The sequence below is a fragment of the Hydra vulgaris genome, chromosome 06 (assembly GCF_038396675.1).
Source record: "Hydra vulgaris chromosome 06, alternate assembly HydraT2T_AEP".
Lineage (NCBI taxonomy): Eukaryota > Metazoa > Cnidaria > Hydrozoa > Anthoathecata > Hydridae > Hydra > Hydra vulgaris.
In genome coordinates, this window is record NC_088925.1 from 27,721,212 (window position 1) to 27,729,873 (window position 8,662).

Sequence of the window (8,662 nt, forward strand, 5' to 3'; positions counted from 1 at the left end):
ATATATATATATATATATATATATATATATATATATATATGTACGCGAATATTGCATTTTACAGAGCCAAAAAAAGTGCTAAAATTCTGTGCATCGTTTTTTGAACTTTTTTTAAAGTAGCTCTAGAGAAACAATTTTTTGTGGTATTTCTTTTTAGAAATGTATATTAACTTAGATCATTTTTGAAAAATGGAAAGGTGGAGCTTGATCTTAATGTGGTATTATGTATGGTTGAAAATTTAGTTGCTGTTCTCATGTCAAATTAATTTTGAAGGAATGTTGAGATTTTTTTCAAAAATATTAGGATAATTTTTTATACACTTTATCTAAGCACTTGCTAAATTTCGGAAAAGAATATTTAGTCGCAGGTACTATCCATGAGCGAGACTAGGTTTTTTCAAACCGAAAACGAGACCAAGACGAGAAGTTAGTACTTCTCGTGAGACCGAGAACGAGATGAGACGAGAAACTTAACAATTTTTAAAAACAAATTTATTAAAATCCAAGTAAAAAAAAAATGTAAACATGGTTTTGACAAATAGACACAAATGACATTTGTCAAATGTAAACAACTTTTTCAAATATTAATTCAGAATTTTTTTGCCAAACTTTTCCAACAAGACAATGTTTTCTCTGATTAAGATGATTTGTTCTACTTCTTCTGGGTGTAAGTTGTGTCTGGATGATCGGGCGACATTTCCACCTGAGCTAAAAACTCTCTCTGATTTAGTTGAACTTGCTGGAATAGCTAAAATTTGTCTAGCTAATGAAGAGAGTTCTAGCAATGTATTTGAATGCAATTTCCACCAATCAAGAATCGGAAAGTCTTTTTTGGCATCAGGGAGATATTCATACTGGCACATTTTGCTCAAAATAGGATTTAGTTTAGATGTTGGCTCTTGTGTTTCAAGTCTGACGTTTAACTTGCGCTTCAGTTTTGAATTAGGGGACAAATCTGCTGAAAGGACTCTGGCAACAGGTTGGCACTCAACATTATCCTTAACCTGTGAGGCTAACCATTCTTTTGTTGTTTGAAACTTTTTGAAGAGCTTCAAGTGAAGTCCCTTTAAAGCAGGATGTAAGTAGTTTGCTGCAGCACTCAATAAGTTTCCATTGTGACAAAGAGGAAATCTTTTCTCAATGCAGCTTTTCTAGTTTTTTACATACAAGACACCGTAGCCATTTTTTCCATCCGTCTCAATAAATTGATCAATTTTGTCATGAATTATATAAAGAGAATCGGCGACAGTATTAATTGTTGGAATGGACTCAGGCGACCACGTTTCTGTAGCTTCTTTAAGTGGTGCTGAAATTTCTACTGCTCCCTCGATTGAGGGGAGCTTTCTTTCAATTAAGATACCTGCGTGTCTGCCTGGGAACTGTTGGACATGGGGTGTCCAGTGATGTAATCTCCAATTTTCGTCAATAGCATGAAAAGTCTAAGAAAAGCTGTCCTGAGCTCTAGAAGTCCAAAGGTCAGAAGTAAATGCAGCACTTTTTAGATTTGGCGTAATCTCCGTTATTATGCTCTTCATTCCAGCCTGAAAGCTTTCTTGAATATGCTGTTCTGTGATGAAGGCTCAGTTTAGGGTTTGCAATGCCAAACAATTTCTTGAAACCTCTTCCTTCGGCTGCTGAAAAGGATGCCAGATCAGTGCAAAAATAAACCAGCATTGCAGAGTCAAACTGTTTTTGAATGGAATTGTCTTTGTCATATATGGACTTTGTTTCAAGCATTTCGACCATGGTTCGTTGTTTCTTCTTAGGAGGAGAAAGAAGAGAGTCGTCCGTTTTTTCAGAATACTCAACGTAATCTTGGCTGTGTTTTTTTTCGAGGTGACGATGAAGTCCGTTTGTGTTTCCATCTTTTGTTTTCAAAGACTTTTTGCACGCCTTGCATTCAGCACCGTCACTTTTTTTTTTGAAAATATCTCTAGATTTTGTTTTTTCTTGGTGAAATTTTTGATCGTTGAAATGAAGCAAGAATATTTCTTTTCAATTGGAACAATATGTGTCAAGTTGAATTCCACTGGTAAACTAATGAAATTAAATCAAAAGTGCACCATTTTATACAAAAAGTTTTTGTATTTATTTTTATAAAAATATTTAAAATCTAATTAAAAATCTAATTAAAATCACGGAGTCAAAATAATAATTAATTAAAAAAACAAATTATTAAGCATTTTGTAAGTTATAATAATTTTTAATTTGGAAAATAGTATAATATTTAAGTCTCGTTCTACTTCTCGCGAGAATTTTCTATTTCTCGTTTCTCATGAGAAGTCCCATTTCTCACGAGAAACGAGAACGAGACGAGATCTCGCTCATGGTTAGCAGGTACCATAAAAAGTGTCGCACTTTTGGTACCTAAAATCCTTTTTTCTGAATTCTGTATTGGGCGAGAGGGCGGTATTAGATTGAGAATCTCATGTGACATGTTTAGACCAAAACACTGTTATTGACTTGACTCCTAATATAATCATATTAATGATATTGGTTTTGGTGAGCAGTGTGACGTCATACAGAAAAAGCCAGCTGCCACGGACCAGCAGGCTATTTCAGTATGACGTCACACTGTACATACATGGACTGACAAACAGCCTGACTCACAGTGGAGTGCTAATACATCAACTGAGGGTTTGGCATGGGGCAGCAATCTTTTCATTCATTATTCTTTGTTTTTTTTTTCTTTTTTTGAAAAAAACGTATCGATTTAGTAAGCAAAAAAAGTGAGCAAATGCTTACATAAATATGCTGTAGTAGATATATATTACTGTTATTGTATTATATATTATAAAACATTGTAAAACATCTATTATTATCTAAAATATCTATTATTAGCAACAATGTATTAGTAATACATTATTTAATAATCATTATGTATATAATAATCATTATGTAATACATTATGTATTACATTATACGTTTGTACTAATAATTTATTAGTAATAACGTATACATTATCATTATGCACAATTTAATGGTTACGTTTAATGGTTTTCTTTTCTTGATTTTTAATTTCCAAACCCTACCATTTCATTTAAATACACACTTTTATGGATAAAATTTGCATTTATTGGATGGTAAAGGCGGTGTTTTAGTGCCCTCTCTAACTCCCTGGAAACTAGTGATCAACGTAAAAACATAGTCCTTTCACACACCTACTTTTTGATACCAAGATATAGCAGGGTGGCCACAGCTCCTTTATTATCCTCTAAAGTTTTTTTTTCAAAGATCGCCTTTAAATCCTCTATAATTCTCTTAAAAGTTAAAAAATTTGATAAAATCTCCTCTTAAACTTTTTTTATTTTTTCATTTCTTGATAGTAGTATAATGTTCAAAATTCATGGTCTGCAAAACAAGTTAAAATTTGAAAGCAAATCCATGTCATCTGACATAAAAAATGACATTGCTGACTCCTGTCCAAACCCCAATTATGTGGAAACACGGGCGTTAAACTTATTTTTAAAAATCCTTTAATATTCTCTATTTTTATTCAAAATTTTGTAGCTTTGCAAACGAAATTCTCTAAATTAAATGCAATACCTCCTTTAAAATCCTCTAATATCCCCTTTTTCGTATAAAAATTTTATGTGTATAGTTTTTTAGATAAGTAATGACAAAGTTATAACAATTTTAGTGAAGGAAAATTCAATTTTGATCACAGTTTTATCAACAAATCCTTATATATCAATCGATACTTAAATGTCATAACTTTTGGTAGGTATGTTGGATTCTGGTAATTTTTTCACCTTTAAAATACTTTATTGAAGCCTTTTCTGAGTGATATGCAAGAAGTAATTTTCATAAACCAAGTTATGCGGTAGTTCTGCAGAAGGTTCAAGTTTCATTACATAGATTCACCTAATTTGATTACCACATTAAAACTTGCAACATTATGGTTTTAGGATTTTTGTGCTTCGGAGTTAAAGACTTGTAACCGAGTTGTGACTAAAAAATAATTTTTAATATAAAATCGTACCCCGTCCCAATTGTACCCCATTCAGCTTTTGTTCCCAGGATTCAATGTTGGTAAATATACTGATAAGATGGTTTGAGAGGGAATTTCTCTCCAAGATGGGAAAAGGTCTGCAGGGCTATTTTATTTATTGCAATATGTTAAATGAGTTGCTTTTTATATTGATTTTATGTTAGATTAAGTTGCTGTGCTTGGCTTCCAATGTCTTTTAACTGTATTATAACTTTTAATATCCAAAGTTCATAAAAAAGAACTTGTTTTAGTGATTTGATTCCAATTTTCATGAAAAATCTCAGTTATGTTTTACCAAAAAATAAAAAAATTGAAATGAATTGTCCACCTTACATTTTTTTTAAATTACAATTAAAATTAGTTTATAGTTAGTAGTTAGAAAATTTTTTATTTTTATTGAGTTTATAAAAATCAGATGGTCTTTTTTTTATTCAAATGTGTGTTTAAATTATTTTTGAATTTCTTTTAAATCCCAAGGCATTTAAAGGAAAAAGGGCATTTGTTTTTAAAAGTTACGCTCTGAACGTTTTTTAAACAATTTTAAAAACTCTTCTAAACGTTCCAAATCTTAGAATGTTTAGAAAACGTTTACAGGATGTTTCAGAATGTAACTTTTAAAAACAAACGCCCGTAGGGATAACATCTCCGAGCATTTTTTGAGATAATAATGATTTGTTTTATTATTTAGTTTTTAATCATGAAAAAGCAGATATTTACAGTGACGACAATAGTGTTAAAAAATAAGACATTATATTTTTCTTTCATTTTTTGTTACATTTATTTTATAATACAATTTAATAACAATTGTTATTTGACATAATGATTTCATTATTCTTCATATATGCCTTTGAATGACGCGGTGAAGCATTTGTACCTGAAAACAGATCGATTAATAGCCATGTTTGTTGGGGACAATACTGAATTTTTACAGCGCTTTTATTGCTATACTTTTTATGTTTATTTTTAAAGAACAGAATAAAAAACAAAAAAAAAACGTAATTTATAAATTAAACTCCATTATAATATAGTTAAAAAGTTTTTAAATTACGTAGCCTAAATGTTGAAAACGTGTATCTACTGTTGGGTAATGCTGTAATATGGTACTTATTTTACTAGGAGTAAAACCTTGGGACCATCAAATCCAACATACAGCTGTCTTGTCTGTGCCTCAACGTAGCTTAAACTGTATCCGTAAAGGTTATACAATTAAACACTTCTCTTTTAATGCATTAAATTGATGACATTGGAAAGAATGACAATTGACTGGCAGATGACTACTTTGAACCCAGATCGTGTCTGAACAATAAGAGTTTAGAAAACAGTACTTTAATCGAATCTTTAGTTTTGTTGTTCCACCATGCGTTCGATGTTGTAAATTGTTTATTGACAAATGTTACATTGTAAATATGACATTTATATGTTAAATTGAATCCATTGAATGTTAAATTCAATCCAGGTTTTCATGCCTTTTGTTGATAATTAATTTATAATCAAATAATAAATGACCCTAACCCTAACCCTTAATTTTGGTTTTAGTATAAAATAAATAGTTGTAAATGGAACATGGTCCGTGTTTCATTTACCATTGCAACAGAAAAGGAAAAAAAAAGAAGTAGTTAAGGAATAAGTAAAATAAAAGAAAATAAATTTACATTATAGAAAACTAGGTAAAGCTCGTATATGCAGCCTCTATTTTATATCAAGTATAAATACAACTGCTTTTAATTATTTATTATCAATTGTACGGTTGTTATTTATAACTAATATTTTATAAAAAAGTTAATAAATTTTTTTTAAAAAATTAACTAATATCTCAACATATAACACAAAAAAGAACTGCATTACGAAAGAGAGAATGGGTTATATGAAGCAAAATTGATTGCTTTCGAATATAAAGAAAAACTTGATGCTTTGCCTTCATACCTGGACTGAATAATGAAAAGAAATTACTGAATATTTTTTTATCATATCAGAATATCAGATTCTTCCTTTTTTTCATAATACAATAGTTGTAATACAAGTGCAATTAGACCTAAATTATGAAAATCGCTTTCTCCTACTCTTGATTGTCCGATTCCCATTTTTTCTGTCCTATCCGTTTCATATTAGTAGAGACAAAGTTTCAAAAAAAAAAGAGACTGGGTTCCTGCCATAAGAAAAAAAAATTAAATAACCCAGATAAGAAAAGTATATGTGACCCACACGTGGCCATAGTGTGTATAAGTGAAAAAAAAGGTTAGAAACTATAGACGAGTTGTTGGTCGGTAATGCTCAATGTGTCGAAATAATCTTTAATTAAATACTTGAAAAAACTAGATGTGGACCATACATATAATTACTATATGTCGTATATAGTTATTGTATAATTTTATATAGACCATTCATATAAAACACATCAACTTGCTAAATTTTAAATTTTAACCACATTTTAGATTATAAAAATTGTAATCTGTTACTCCACTGTGGAAAATTCAAGAATATTCCATGACATAACGTTGTTAAAGATGAAAAGATTAAATAGACCATCATCGGTTTATTACATAATTCATCAAATTATGGCGGTGTGTAGAAAAAATAAGATATAAATTTTATCAAAAGTTTTTTTTGTATACAAGAATTTTACCAGAAAGTGTAGAATCAGAAATGTAGGGTGCTAATTTTTTGTCATACCTGCAAATTGCTTGCAAAATCAAACCAATTTTAGCAAACTTATCATAATTTGTGTATATAAGTTTCTTATCTGCTTTTCCTTTATATTTGTGCATTAAAAACAGACATGTTTAAGACAGCACCTTGATGATTGTACTTCATATAAGTTTTATCGTCAATAATTAGATATATACCTGTCATAAAACTTTCTTTAGCGGGTTCTTGCACTTTTATTTTGAATTTCAGAACGGTTAGACACTTTTGTGATTTGAAAGCTTAAAAAATATGTTTATTTTGAACTTTTAAGCCAAACTATGAGAAAGTTCTTATCTTTTTGCGCGTTCCCGTAGTGAGAGGCTTGGATTATTCATAAAACTGTTAACCAGTTTTCTAACCAGTTTTATATCTTGAAAAATCTCCTTTCCACCATTACCAGATTTGCATTTAATCGCTTTTGTTAGGAAAAAAACGTTAAATAACATGACAAACGATGTTGGAATTTATTTGGAACTTTTCTGCAGTTGAATTGAAGCTTCTATTCGGATTTTCCAAATCATTTTTAAAATTTATTTTAAGTTAAATGGGAAAACTAAAACATTTTTTTGAAATTGTTTGTATAAACAGGTCATTAAAATTTTTTTTTTTATCTAGCCCAAGTGAAATTTTTCTGTAAAAGTATAACGTGGCGATTGTTTTTTATTAATGTGGTTAAGCTGACACGTTACGAATATAGTGTGGCGTTCATTTTTTATTTAGTGTGGGGGATAATGCTTTAAGTATTATAGCCACGCATGGACCGCATCAATATCATCCTTTAAAAAAGAGTAGTACACAAATTGACAAACATTAACAATTCTTGTTGGATCATCTTGAAGGCAGAATGACAAAGGAATTATAATATATATATATATATATATATATATATATATATATATATATATATATATATATATATATATATTTTTTAGATATCTCTGAAACTTTTCAGAATATTCTAGAGTCTTCTTGAAGTTTATGGAAATTAACAAGATTTAGACTATATAATCTATTTGATCAAGTAAAGCCAACAAAGAAGTACAATAGAACATATATTTATTATTTTTGCCTTTCAGAAATATATTCAAGTATTATCTTCCATCGTAATGTCCTATAATAAAAGTGCTTCCACTACTGAAACTAACAAGTTTTTGGTTAAAATTAGAAACCTCATTAAATCTCAGTACATACATAATATACATAAAATAATATAAATTATGGAAAGAAACTGGAGAGGAGTTAGTTTTACATTTGTACATAAAAAAAGTAAAATAAAAACATTGAGCTGATATATACTTCATTATATATAAATGCGGCTTTAAAAGTATTTTAAATGCAAGAACATAAAGGGGCCGCTTTATTAGACAAAATAGGGATGGGGCGATAGTTTGTAACATTGGTTGTATTACCTACTATGATGATTGGTTATTTTGGAACTTTGGCTATTTTTAAATGGTTGGGAAAATTTCCCTGTTTTATTGAACAATGTAAAACTTTAAATAGTATCTTTTAAGGGTTCATACGACTCAATGACAACATTACCATTTATATCATCAACTGATTTATTTGACTTCTTTGACTTTGATTAACTTGAATTAAACATTTGAAAATATTTTTCAAAAGATAATCAAAAAGAGTTTAAATACGAAGTTATCAGAAAATCATAATCATCTATTTTATTTGTCATCAATAATTATAAAATGTCATTTAATATGATTTAATTTTTAGAAGGTTAGAAAGCAAACATTAATTTTTAAACATTTTAGAAAAAACTTATTAAGATTAGAGAGAAAATTTAAAAAAATAAACATGTATTTGTTGAACTTCATGAAAAAATTCAAAGGAATTTTGTATTTTAATTTATATATTTCTACCTCCTAAATACTGCGAATGCATTAATTGTCAGCAAAAAGTGTTAACATTTGCAACTTTACTATAGGTCGTGTTATCAATGGAATATTAACTTGCAGGAAGCAAATGTACACG